This window comes from Hyla sarda, chromosome 4 (assembly GCF_029499605.1).
Source record: "Hyla sarda isolate aHylSar1 chromosome 4, aHylSar1.hap1, whole genome shotgun sequence".
NCBI lineage: Eukaryota > Metazoa > Chordata > Amphibia > Anura > Hylidae > Hyla > Hyla sarda.
This window is the reverse complement of record NC_079192.1, coordinates 375,775,637-375,789,711: the sequence shown is the minus strand read 5'-3', so window position 1 is coordinate 375,789,711 and position 14,075 is coordinate 375,775,637. Positions and strand designations below refer to the sequence as shown.

The 14,075-nt window shown below is 40.2% G+C and overlaps 1 long non-coding RNA gene across 1 annotated transcript in view; it reads right to left on the bottom strand.

Moving 5' to 3' along the window:
• Positions 1–1,459: 1,459 nt before the first annotated feature.
• LOC130267305 (uncharacterized) overlaps positions 1,460–14,075 on the bottom strand; it is a 63,510-nt gene continuing 50,894 nt past the window's right edge. The window contains exons 4-5 of the long non-coding RNA XR_008843137.1: positions 2,140–2,260; positions 1,460–1,595 (exon numbers count right to left, since the gene is read on the bottom strand). This is a non-coding gene — a long non-coding RNA (uncharacterized LOC130267305). The remainder of the gene's footprint in view (positions 1,596–2,139; positions 2,261–14,075) is intronic.

The following is a 14,075-nucleotide window of genomic DNA, read 5'->3' as shown; positions in this document are numbered from 1 at the left end:
GCAGGAGTCCTGATTTGTCTGCCATTACCGGCCAACAGATCAGGACGATCGTGAGGTAGCACCAGTGCCACCTCACTCCTGCTGTTACAGGGTGATAGGTGCTGTATCAGAGACGGCACCTATCATCCTTTTTTCGGGTCATCCTTTTTTACCGGTGGGCAGGCATACTGGTCTATTCCCCACCAGGCAAGCGGCGGGGACCGGAATTCCCACAGGCGTATGGGTACGCCCTGGGTCCTGAAAGATCGGGAATGCAGGGCGTATGCATATGCCCTGCATCCCCAAGAGGTTAAAGATGAAGTTACAGGTCTGTGAGAGCCAGAAATCTTGCTTGTTTACTTATTTTCCTCCATAATTTGCAAATATATTCTTTAAAAATCAGACAATGTGATTTTATGGATTTTTTTTTTCCTCATTATGTCTCTCATAGTTGACGTATACCTATGACAAAAATTACAGGCCTCTCTCATCTTTTTAAGTGGGAGAACTTGCACAATTGGTGGTTGACTAAATACTTTTTTGCCCCACTGTAGGATATGATGCAATGTTTTTCTATGCCCATTCGGCATGGCCTGCTATGTTTGGCACATGTTTGTATACATGGTGGCCTCAACCTCACTTTTAGTTATCACGCCAGTTCATATGACGAGGGCTCCTATGCCCCAAAATGCGTTATGATTGGCCAATAATGTATTCTATGAAAACTTTTCTCTTTAACATTCCAGTGGATCGCACCAGGTATCTGGTTTTTTTTTCTGATTCATCATCCTCTGCATGCAATGGTGTATGGCACAAAGACCGTAGCAGCAGATGATGGAAGTCCAATAAGGTTTGAGGTGCTGCCTCCACAGACTTCCTTTTCCAGCATATCCCACAGAGGCTCAAGTTTAAAGGCCAAGTCAACACCTTGAACCTTTCCTTATGTTCCTCAAACCATTCCTGATTAATTTTGCACTGTGAACGAGGCATTATCCTTCTAAAAGAGGCCAGGCCATCAGGGAATCCTGTTGCCATGAAAGTGGGGACTTGGTTTGTATAATGTTTAGGCAGACGATACAGGTCACAGTCAAATCCACATGTTGCTAGGTTTCCCAGTAGAAAATTTCCCAGATCATCACACTTCCTCCTCTGGATTGTCTTTTTCTCCCAGTGTCATGATTTTCTCCAATAAGTGATAGCACTTAAATATATAAAAGAGAGCAACTCCTTGTGCATTATCTACAAGCAAGATAATCAAAGAATAATAATTATACTTACCAAAGGCTGTTGTGCTGAGAGCACAACACATCTGTGTAAACCTATACAGTCAGCAGAGGGTTATCAGCCACACGATCCACCCAAATTTCAATGCAGGTTTGGTATAGAAATACTAGTTTTACAAGAAAAAGGATCCTGGCAGGGTTTCTTCTCCTAACTAACACCAAAGTAACTGTGTATTAAGTAAATATTTATTAAAATACTGGACACAATCATAACAACTATATGGGACAACATGTTTGTGGTCCAGAATGGACCCTTCCTCAGGCATTTTCATGGTGGCCACACACATCCAGGTCATCCACATGAGGTAGATAGAATTCTTTAGGAGTTACCCCCTGCAAGGAAGATTCAGCACTCAGCATTCAGATGAAGGCTTAAAAAAATCCAACTTTATTCCAAAACATGATAAAAGGAGAAATAATATTGAATAGAGCTCTATATATCTAAAAACCGATGCATTTCGATGACCTTTCAGCACTAGACGGGGTCAGGTCAGGTACTCTGATCAGTAAATGACTGCACAGCGCCCTATACAGTGGGCTTAATGCGCTGTATGTTTTGCCAGCAGTAACTTTTTTTTAGTAATTTGTGCTACAGTGGCTCTGGTGTGGAATGAGATGGGCTACTGTCTGTCCATCCTTGGACTTCTTTTGGCAGGTACTTACCGCTGAATACTAAAAATGCCTCAGAAATGCTATATTAGTGTCATGCCCAAGACAAAATCACTCAGATCCTTACGCTTGTCCACTGTTTCTGCTTCCAACATATTAACTGCACTTTCTGTCTTATTTATTCCACCCATTGACAGGTACCATTGTAACAAGATAATCATTGTTATTCACTTTACCTGACATGTACACTGTGTTTCAGTCTACAAACCTGTATCCCAAATCTCTCAGTACTCCAAAAATCCTAATTGAAAAATGTTACCACGACAACTGGTAGGATATGTAACTGAGCCCTTCTGTATGTGTAGTGGAACTTGAATTTTTGGGAGCATCTAAGAAAAAACATGAGAAGTCAAGCATAAGAATTTGTGAAGAACTCTTGTTCTATACAAGTAAAGTCTTCTGACCTCTTCTATTCTCACAGCCGGTCCAGATAGTAGCTGCCTAGCAACAGAAAATTTACTAATCGATTATTCTATCTTAGGGGGCATTAACATTACATTTTGTCTATACGGGGACCAGATCCAGCTGGGAGATGGGAAAACCGGGTGCTCCCGTATTCCAACTGGACCTGGCCCCCATCACATTCATTTGAATGAGTCGACCGAAGTCAGATAGAGACTCCGGTTGGCTGATTGTAGCCCCATATCCATTTTTGACCTGACCTAAAACCATGGTATACAACGGTTTTAGGTCTGGTCACAAAACCGGATACGGGGCAAAAATGAGCCAACCAGAGTAACTATCTGACTCCGGTCAGCTTATTAAAGTGAATGAGAAGCTGCATGGGAGCATGGGATACGGAAGTGCCCGGTTTTGAAAACTCCCAGTTGGACCCGGCAGCCGTAGGCTGCAAACGTAATGTGAATGCAGCCTTACAGTCACAAATTCTTTATTAAAATAATTGGGTCCCTGTTATTTGTTCTTTCCTTTACCTTCTTTGTAACTTCTTCTGAATTTAGTTTAACATCGATGTCAGTGATTAAAACGCTAGAAAAATTAAGGAAGATGTCCAATTTAAAAATAAAATAAAAATGATAACCCCCATAGTATTCATATACTACATCCTCAGCGACATCTCCAAGAAATTTTATAGCAATAAATGAAGACCTAGTTTAATAAGGACCATGGTGATTTCTCAGGAGTTTTCAACAAATGGATTGCACTGTTATCTGCTAATATTTCATGTGCCATTGTCATCCTAGGCTCCTTTTGAAATTTCTTCAGATGTAAAATACTTTTAACAATTTCCCTCTAGAGGAAACAAAGAGAAAGAATACTAAAGCTTTTGCAAGGTCTCATGCACATGGCACAGATAGAGACATATCTGTCTTTAACCATCAGATTCTGTATAAAAAATATCAGCCTTTTCCACCAGATGTCATAATACAGATATATTTTCCAGGGAATTCAAAGACTCCATAATACATGATACTACACTATTTTTTGCTATACATATTGCAATCATGAAGGTAGACAAATGACAACAGTAGGGCCGGCCCCCCTTATCTAGAAAAACCAACATAAGGTGTAATGTAGGGAAACTGGGGTGAGAATCCTTTAACTCCACCTGCATCCCTGTTGCTACCTATTTGAAGATCCACCCTAAGAGGTGACGGCCCAAAATGGGCAATGGTCCCTACCTAAGTGGCCGGGGAACCTATCCTAAGAAGAGGAGAATAGTCTAGCTTTCCAGGTCTGTATTTGGAGGAAGCATAATGACAGAATTGTACAGTAGTTGTATCAGCAAAGAGCGGTAGCCAGGTTCAATCCGAGATCAAAGTCAGGAAGCAGTGGTATACATAGAGGAATAGGGGCCACATAGAAATGATCGAAATGGGCCTCCTACTGTGGTGTCTGATTCCTCCGCCCCAGGACAGAAAGATCTAATGTTTTTTTTTTTTTCTTTTTTTTTTTTTTTATTGCTTTCCATCACCCAGAGGTCTATACCCCTCCATTAATCTGAGGTATGACAGCAAAACAACAGGTATTTCTGACATGCCATGGTAAAAAGTTCAGGGGCAAGGTAAAGGCAACGTCTGTTTAACGTAAAAAAAAAAAAAAAAAAAAGCATCACTAAGTGTGAAACAGACATTACCTTAAAACCTTGCTCCTTCACCTGCACTCTCTCCCCTGGCAAGTCAGTTAGAAAGACCTGTTTTTTGTGGCAATGCCACCATAAATGTACAGATGTCTTGAAGATACTGTGATGAGTGCCATGCTTTACTTCTCTTTTGAAACATTGAACTCTTTAATTTATCTTATAATAACTCCTTTATTTAAAAGTCATCACAGCTGCTCCCTAGCAAAAAGTGGATTTACCATCAATTATTCTTTTCCCTGGTAGTTGACACTACAGGAGATATGTAGACTGACAAAAGACAGACAGGACAAAATAATTGACGTAATAAAGCAAAATGTAATTTTTCTGGCACATATCTGCAAAGCTTTTTTCCGAAAGTCAGAGGTGACCCATCAACTATTCACCTATACACCCCCCCTTAAAGGGGTACTCCACTGTCCAAGCGTTGGGAACATTTTGTTTTGAATGCTGGGTGTGGGCTGAGGGGGTTGTGACGTCATACCCACGCCCTTTGTGACATCACGTCATTCCCCCTCAATCAATGTAAGTCTATGGGAGTGGGCGCGGTAGTTGCCACACCCCCTCCCATAGACTTGCATTGAGGTGGCGTGATGTGAAGGCATGAGGGGCGTGGTCATTATGTCATGACCCCTGCAGCCCGCACCCAGCATTCGGAACAAAATGTTCCCAACGCTGGGGCAGTGAAGTACTCCTTTAAGTTTTTCCCAAGTCATCAGGAAAGTGAACCTGAGGGATCCAAGAAGCAGCATCTGGTTTTCTACTATTCCTTAAACTCCTATTACTTGTTCAGCTTGCAGATTAAACTTAAAGTGTCATGTTCTCGCCACAGCACAAGATGGAAATATATGCAATGGAATCAGTTCAAGACCATGTAATGTCACTTTCAAGACCATGTAATGTCACGGTCGTGGTCGTGACATCACGACCACCCAAACCCAGCGTTCTGAAAATAACTTTCATAACGCCAGGTGACGCACAAAGATCGCAGGGGGGTCCCAGTGGTGAGACCTCATGACAAAATCTGTCCGGAGATTCCGAATGAATCAGTTGGTGCTAGGACTGCACAGACATTGCTGTCCCCAGAGGGTTAATTCTTTTGGTGGCGGAATTTCAGTGAAGAAATATCTGCTGCTGAAATACCATAGTGGGCACTGTGCAGCAAAATCCCATTGCCAGCAATGGGATTCTGCTGCACCGGAATTTTCTACCAAAATTCCTTAGTGGAATTCCGGTCGGAAATTTCATAGTGGGAACCTAGTCTAAGTTTATGGAGCCAGTCTCCTGCAGTGAAATAGAGATTGCAGTGAGTTGGGGAGAGAAGCTCTTATCTGAGCATTTCTTCCTCCGGCATCTAACAATCTGAACACCCTGACCCCAACCGATTAAAACTTTTAACTTGTCTTGATGATATATCAAACACTTTTTAAAGTGAAAGGGACACTTTAAAAACTCACAGTAGATGATTAATACTTTGTAAAAACACAGAAACCATTTAACAACCAATACAGTTTTGACAGCAGAATCTGTACTGGGATACTGCACCATGTGTAGGGACTGAGAACAAGAAGCTCTGTCAAACAGGACTGGAGCCATTGTAACATTCTGATGGGGAATTGGAGACAGGTAAGTATGTGAGTTTTTTTTTTTTTTTTGTTCCTGCCAACCTGAGCAAGTATAGACATTAAAATATTTTCCAGGCAAATCCTGTAAATATGCTGCTGGGAATGGTCATCAGGGAGCACTGGTTATTATGATGCTATTGTGCTATATCTTGACTAGATTAGAAGAATATTCACATAGAATCTGTGTAATGTCATGTACTCAATATCCTGAAGGAAAAACATTGTTATGTGTTCAACATCCTTCAATTACAAGGAATATGCTGTATGTCACTAACACAGCAGCACAAAGTGCAGTCTTCTTGGGAATTTCAAATACTGGCGCTTTAATTATTTCTCGCCAAAAGGAATAAAAGAAAACACTGAGCTGCTGTGTTTATGGACGTGCTTGCTGTTTTTATTACAGAGATACTATCGCCAGTTATTCCCAAGTGCAATAACCTTGAGCCAGCTGCAGAGCCCGAGGGTGAGAGATGAGCGTAAAGCAGGGAGGCATGAGGTGAGCAGCAGGCGAACAGTATGAACAGTCTTGTGCATTTGTTGTGAGAAGCAGCAGTGCATATGAAATCTCTGAAACTAAATCATGTATTGCCCACTGCAATATTTCATGTAACATGTACTGTAAGACCATAGATATGTCATGAAAACAAAAGAGGACAGAAATTCTCCTTCTTTATAGGGTTATCAAGTACTCAAAGGGTACTCCAGTGGATTTTTTATATATATTTTTTTCAATTCAACTGGTGCCAGAAAGTTAAACAGATTTGTAAATTACTTCTATTAAAAAATCTTAATCCTTCCAGTACTGCTAATATCTCTGCCCATTTTAGGAACCGTCCAGAGCAGCATATGTTTGCTATGGGGATTTTCTCCTACTCTGGACAATTCTTAAAATGGACCGAGATGTCAGCAAAGAGCTCTGTGTTCCAAAAAATAAAATAATCCTCCATTGTATTCAGCAGCTAATGAGTACTGGAAGGATTACAATTTTTTTGATAGAAGTAATTTACAAATCTGTTTAACTTTCTGGCACCAGTTTGATTTAAAAAAAAAAAAAAAAAAAAAATTCCACCGGAATACCCCTTTAACATCTTCACAAAAAGGGCTTTGCTAACATACAAGCTAGACTAAAGGATGTCCATACATATTAACCCCTAGGTGACAAATAAAGATCCATATTTAGTGCACCATGCTGCACCATTTAGTTTAACAAGGTCTCATACAATGCATCAAGTCTATGAAGTGATTTTAAATATACTTATTTTGGTAGAACAATATTACAAAAATTGTTAGTATGGTTATCATTGTAATCATATTGACCCACCTAATAAATATTACATGTCAGTTTTACAAAAAAAAAAAAAAAACATAGTAAACAAGCCCTCATATGGTGCTGTGGATGGAAATGTTATTAAAGGGGTACTACGCTGCTCAGCAATTGGAACAAACTGTTCTGAATGCTGGAGCCAGAGCTGGGAGCTTGTGACATCATAGCCCCACCCCCTCATGATGTCACTCCCTGCCCCCTCAATGCAAGTCTATGGGAGGGGGCATGACAGCCATCATGCCCCCTCCCATAGATTTGCATTGAGGGAGTGGGGCGTGATGTCATGAGGGGGCGGGGCTATGATATCACAAGCTCCCGGTGCTGGCTCCAGCATTCGGAACAGTTTGTTCCAAATGCTAAGCAGTGGAGTACCCCTTTAAGGAAAATAAAACTATAATGCAAAAATAAAAATTGTCCGATTCTCGCTGTGTCCTTAAGGGGGTTTAACTGTATAAAAATGAGCAGCATTAATAAAAAAAAAAAAAAGTCCATCAGAAAAGGACAATAGTTTCAGTCAAGCAATGTTGCACTGTAATTGTCTTAAAATGACTCAACTGTGCTTGAAATAGTGTTGTTTAGTCAGAGGAAAGATATTTCATTCAGGAAAGATTTTTTTTTTTTTGTTCCAAGGAAGATTGTCTGTCCTCTGGTGTCATTGATTATGTATGGCAAGTGGAAACACCTTGTTTTGGTCAATATGCACTACAAAGTATATGGCAGTGTCTGCAAAACAGTTATTTATTCGATGATCGTTTAACTGTTGTTCAACAAGTAACCTACTTATGTATATGGCCATTTGTAGGGTTGCTTTAAGCCCTTGTCACATAGGGCATGGAGAAATATGTCCCTGAGCTCATCCAGAAGAGCTTTCCCTTCTTTTGCATGTCTGTCCTAAACAGCGGATTCACAACTGGACTGAAGCTATATAAGGTACAGGGGTGACACAAGTAAAATACTAGACAGAACTGTATGGGAAACAGGTCAGGTTACATAGGGTAAACAAGAAAGATTGAACAAACAGGAAATCTGGACAATATATAACGGCAGGTATGCAAAGTGATAACAAACAGGTTATCAGGAAGAGATTGCAGCAGGTATGTAGAATACTTTCTAACAGCTTCAGGACCAAAATAGTATGGCAGGAATGAGTCTGTTGACAAACAGGTTACCAGGAAGATATAGCAGCAGGTTAAACAGGAATGAAGGTGAATAAACAGGCAAAGCAAGAAGCAATGGGTCAGTTCCTATACCATGGTGGAATACAAAACACAGACAGGTCCGAATACAAATCAAAATATAGGTTCAGGTAAACACTAGACAGAACAGAGAACAAACCAGGCATGGAGACAAAGCAAAAACCAATGGGTCAGGACCTATACAGTGGTGCAATACTAAACACAAACAGGTCTAAATACAAGTCAGGATACAGGGAACAGATACAAACTAGACAGAATAAAACCAACCATAGTACAGACAGGACAGGGCTAACTACAGAACTACAATACCACCATAGCAAAATCAAAGTATCAAACAGGACTAAATTAGAACAAAGGTAAAAGGCAATCAAATCCAGAGCACAGCCAGAAGGCTGAGGAGTAATTAAATACCCGTTCTCAGCAGCTGATTGGCCCGGGCTTGTAACTCCTGCCTGACCAGAGCACGACCTGCAAAGCCTGGCCAGGTGCGATCTTACAGCACTACTGACTGATTTAGATCATTGATTAGACAGGAAAAAAAATGTATTCCATAACATTTGCTTTTACTTATACACAAAGTTAGCAAATAGCACGTTTTTAAGTTGTATCATCTTACAAATGTTTTCCAAGTCACAGTTCCTGTTGTAAGGGATTCCCACTCACCTATTATACAAGCTAACACAACCATTTTTGCATGAGCTATGTGCATTTTAAAACAGCAGGTTGACAGGTTGCTGGGTGGGGCTGGAGAGGATCCAGAAGTCATGGTACATATTGGCACCAATGACAAAGTAAGAGGTAGGTGGAGTGTCCTTAAAAATGATTTCAGGGACTTAGACCGCAAGCTTAAGGCAAGGACCTCCAAGGTAGTATTTTCTGAAATATTACCTGTACCACGAGCCACACCAAAGAGGCAGCAGGAGATTAGGGAGGTAAACAAGTGGCTCAAAAGCTGGTGTAGGAAGGAGGGGTTTAGGTTCATGGAGAACTGGGCTGACTTTTTCTGTCGGCTACCAGCTCTACCGTAGGGACGGGCTGCACCTCAATGGGGAGGGTGCAGCTGTGCTTGGGGAGAAGATGGCTAGAAGGGTGGAGGAGTGTTTAAACTAGGGGGGAAGGAACCTACAACATAGAGCGGGAGGTAGTGTAGATAGAGAGGGGGGACTAAGTTATATACCTGGGGGTGGAGTGGTGGGAGGGGTTATAATAATTAATAGGGATAGGCTTCATAGGAAGAAAAAACAGATACCATTGAATTGCATGATGACAAATGCCAGAAGTCTGACCAATAAAACTGACGAACTGGAGTGGTTGATGTCTGAGGAGAATTATGACATAGTAGGTATAACAGAGACTTGGCTTGACGATAGCTGTAACTGGGCAGTCAACATACAGGGTTATAGTCTATTCAGGAAGGATCGGAAAAAACGGAAAGGAGGAGGAGTTTGTCTTTATGTGAAATTGAGTCTGAAGGCCGCACTGCGGGAGGATATAGGGGAGGGAAACGATAATGTAGAGTCACTATGGGTAGAAATATATGGAGATAAAAATAAAAAAAAATTCTGATAGGGGTTTGCTATAAGCCACCAAACATAATGGAAGAGGCAGAAGATCAATTACTGAGGCAAATAAACAAGGCAGCAAATCAAAACGAGGTGATAATAATGGGGGACTTTAACTATCCTGATATAAATTGGGAGACTGAGACCTGTCAATCTCACAAAGGAAACAGTTTTCTGACTATAGCTAAAGACAATTATCTGTCCCAAATGGTGCAGGGCCCGACCAGAGGGGGCGCCCTACTAGACTTAATATTAACCAGCAAACCTGATAGAGTAACTAATGTGCAAGTAGAAGGATACCTAGGAAATAGTGACCATAATATAATACATTATAACTTGTTCTTCAATAAGGGAATCTCTCGAGGGGCCACAAAAATAAAAAACTTCAGGAAATCAAAGTTCGATCAACTCAGAGAAGCCCTTAACAATATAAAATGGGATAATGTCCTCAAAAACAAGAATATTGACACTAAATGGGAGACTTTTAAAAATATCTTAAATTTTCACAGCAAGATGTATATACCTTATGGGAATAAAAGGGTCAGAAATAAAAGAAAACTAATATGGATGAACAAAAATGTTAGGGGGGCAATAAATGACAAAAATAAAGCATTTAAAATACTAAAACAGCACGGCAGTGAGGAAGCATTAAAAAGCTATAGAGAAAAATGTAAAATATGTAAAAAACTGATAAAAAAATGCAAAAATAGAGACAGAAAGACTCATTGCCAAAGAGAGTGAAACTAACCCCAAAATGTTCTTTAACTATATAAATAGTAAAAAGATCAAATTAATTAAAATTTTGGATTTACTACCAAAGCAATGGTGGAAAAATTGTTACAAATCTCATATAAGCTTGATGGTTGCAGTATCCTTTAGACTGTGCTATTACTTGAACATTCAAGAACAAAACCAGAACTGTCTGCAAAGCACATTCATTATAACTTTCTCCAGAAGGTCACTGTTAAGTTAGCTCAGACTCTGTATAGTCTATGAATACTATTTACTTCACATCAATAATATCAGTTCAACGTAATAACACAATTTGTTAAAAGAGGAGGGTCACTACTGCCCAGGCCCTTTCACTAAGTGCCATTCCCCATCAGACTACTAGTAAACCAACTAGTAGCCACACCACAAGCCCCTTAGAAACCAACCTCATGCCACATGCAGGTCCCCATCCTCCCACAGGCTGATATCTCACATGATTCCTTATGGATTGTCGCCTCAATTGGCTTTGAGTAAAGCACCACCCAAACCAACTTGGTTTCCTCCCAGGCTAATGTCTCTCACAGCCCTAGTAGAATCACCAAAATGGAATGCTCCCCAGGCTGACAAATTCTCTGTTCTTAGGCAGAGTTCTGAAAGTTGTTACTTTCATCGCAAGTCCACTACTCTAAGCTGACAAAGATATCCCAGGTCGCTTTTCTCAGTCCTACATCTCAGCGTTAAAGTGAATCACTTTGACATAACAACATACCTGCCCCAATGAGTCTCAGGCATTTCCTGGGCCCATGTAAAATTTTAGCCTACCCCTGCTAGCTGCCAGTCATGAAACAGTTTATTCTTGCTGTCAGTTATTGTGGGAGGGTGTGATGGTGCTGCCAAACACTAGTCCATTAATCAGCATAACAAAATGTCATTACATAATACAATGTCACAGCATCACACGTACACATTGGCTTAGATTTACTATGCAAGTTCCTTTTCTCTATTTTTGCCACTGTTCTTTTCTATTTAATTTACTACTAGTGGACCTGAGGAAGGCATCTGTAGATGCCGAAACACGTTGTCCCCCATAAGCAATAAATATATTTGTTGTCTTGCGCTACCTGAGTCTGTTCTTATGTCCGCACTGTACCTTTTTTTTTCATCCTATCTGTTCTTTTGCATTTTCATAAATTTGGGATTAAGGAAAAAAAAAAACAAGGTTTAATTGTGGCATGCAGACTTTGAAATCCGCAGGAATTTGCCATCACCAAAGCTTGTCCACAAAATGTGCCACAGATTACAATAGTTAAACTGCACCATTATATTAACTGTACATTACATATAACAGGTAATAACCATAAAGCAAATAATTGTTTGTTTCCGTAAACAAGCAGTCTTTGTATGTGAAACAAGCAAATAAAAGAAGCCAGTAGTCACTTTACCGACAATGGGAATATATAGTTAACCCCCTAAACCCCACCCCCATGTTTCATATGGAGCATGTATAGGGTTAAGAATGACTTGTAGGCATTGTATAGAGCTCAGGAAATAGTATTGTATAGTGAATGTATTGAGATGACTTGACAGGGTGAACGTGACTGTATGAGTGTGTGTGGGAAGCTCAGCATGTATTCCATTATACAATGGAGCACAATTTCCAAGAGGAAAATACATTTTCTAGTTGAGATTTAAATACTAAGGCTAGCTGGTGCATTATTATTTCTACTATATCCGAATGAACAGATCTGAAGAGGCGAACGTCTTTTCACAGATAATTACTTTATTTTCTTTATTTTTTTTTCCTTTATTTGTCTCTTTTAATGGCCAATGAATCAACATCAATATTACCATTTATCCAATCCTTTGGTATTAGTGTATATTATAATAAGATATTGATGGTGTATCATTAGGATATCTTTTAATAATTCCCAGAAACCCCTTTAAAGAAATACCTTCTGACATAGCACATGTTTATGTAGTTAATACAGTTACAAGATAAGGGTCCATTAAGTCCAACTTAGTGTATAACGTTGCTGTGTTAATCAAGAAAAACAAATTAGTTATCCAGGAATAGAAAAATAGAGCTAATTTCTTTCAAAAACAGATTCACGTCTGTCTCCAGGTTGTGTGGTATTACAACTTGGCTCCATTCACTTCAATGAAACTTAGCTACAGAACCACACCCAAGCTGGAGACAGACGGGGCGCTTTTTTTTTTAAAGAAATTATCTCGCTTTAAATGGGTACTCCAGTGGATTTTTTAAATCAACTGGTGCCAGAAAGTTAAACAGATTTGTAAATAACTTCAATTTAAAAATGTTAATCCTTCCAGTATTTATCAGCTGCTGTATGCTCCACAGGAAGTTCTTTAATTTTCGATTTTGTTTTTTGTCTGACCACAGTGCTCTCTGCTGACACCTCTGTCCATGTCAGGAACTGTCCAGAGCAGGATAGGTTTGCTATGGGGTTTTGTTCCTGAATTTGAGAGTTCCTGACATGGACAGAGGTGTCAGCAGAGAACACTGTGGTCAGACTGGAAAGAACAACTCAACTTCCTCTGTGGTATACAGGGACTGATACGTACTGGAAGGTTTAAGATTTTTAAATAGGAGTAAAAAAAAAAAAAATTCCACTGGAGTACCTTATTAAGAGACAGGTGCCAACTGTCCTATATCAGGGAAAAAATGACTTCCCAGACTCCGAAAGAATCCCAGGATATTTTCATTGTCTCCATAAATCTCGCTATAACTTGTAATGTTATACTTTTTAAGAAGGACATCCAGGCCCCTCGAGTTTGTTCAATGAGTCAGTCATCACAGCATTATGTGGCAGAGAGTTCAATAGTTACAATGTTTTTACAGTAAAGAACCCCAGTTTTAGGACACTGGACAAGTATCAGCACTTTGTCCTACAAGCACACAGTAGCACCTGGTCTCATTCTTTTTACTTTTAAGTAAGTTTAAAGGGGTAGTCCAGTGGTGAAAAACATATCCCCTAACCTAAGGACACGCCCCCTCAATACATCACCATGGAAGAGCCGGAGATTGCCGAAGGCAGCGCTCTGGCTCTGCCATAGAGTTGTATTGAGGGGGCGTGTCGGCCGCTGCTTTGTGGGGGGTCGACACGCCCCCTTCGCGTGGGCTGCCGGGGCCCTGTACAGGAGATCGTGGGGGGCCCCAGCGGTCGGACCCCCCGCGATCTGCAACTTATCCCCTATCCTTAGGATAGGGGATAAGTTGTTCACCACTTGTTCACTACTGGACCACTCATTTAATGAAGTTTCACTTCTTATGTTTAATATATATCTATATCCTGTACAGTCTGGGACACCAGTAATCACTTAGTAATTTTCCGCTAGTCTAGCAGATTGGCCCCCTGCCTAAGCACTCCTACTGTTAGCAATATATATACATAATGATTTTAATACATTTGATTAATCTCAATAAAGGCATATTTTATTAATAATTCAGTTACAATACATTATAACTGATTTCCTCAGCTATACCCAGGTAGCCTAACATGTCCTATCCCTGCACTGTAATATGACATCCAGCTATTTTCTATATACCTGGTGACATCACTACTAACCTCTGGGTCATCTGTAATCCCACTAGAGTTTTTACTATGTT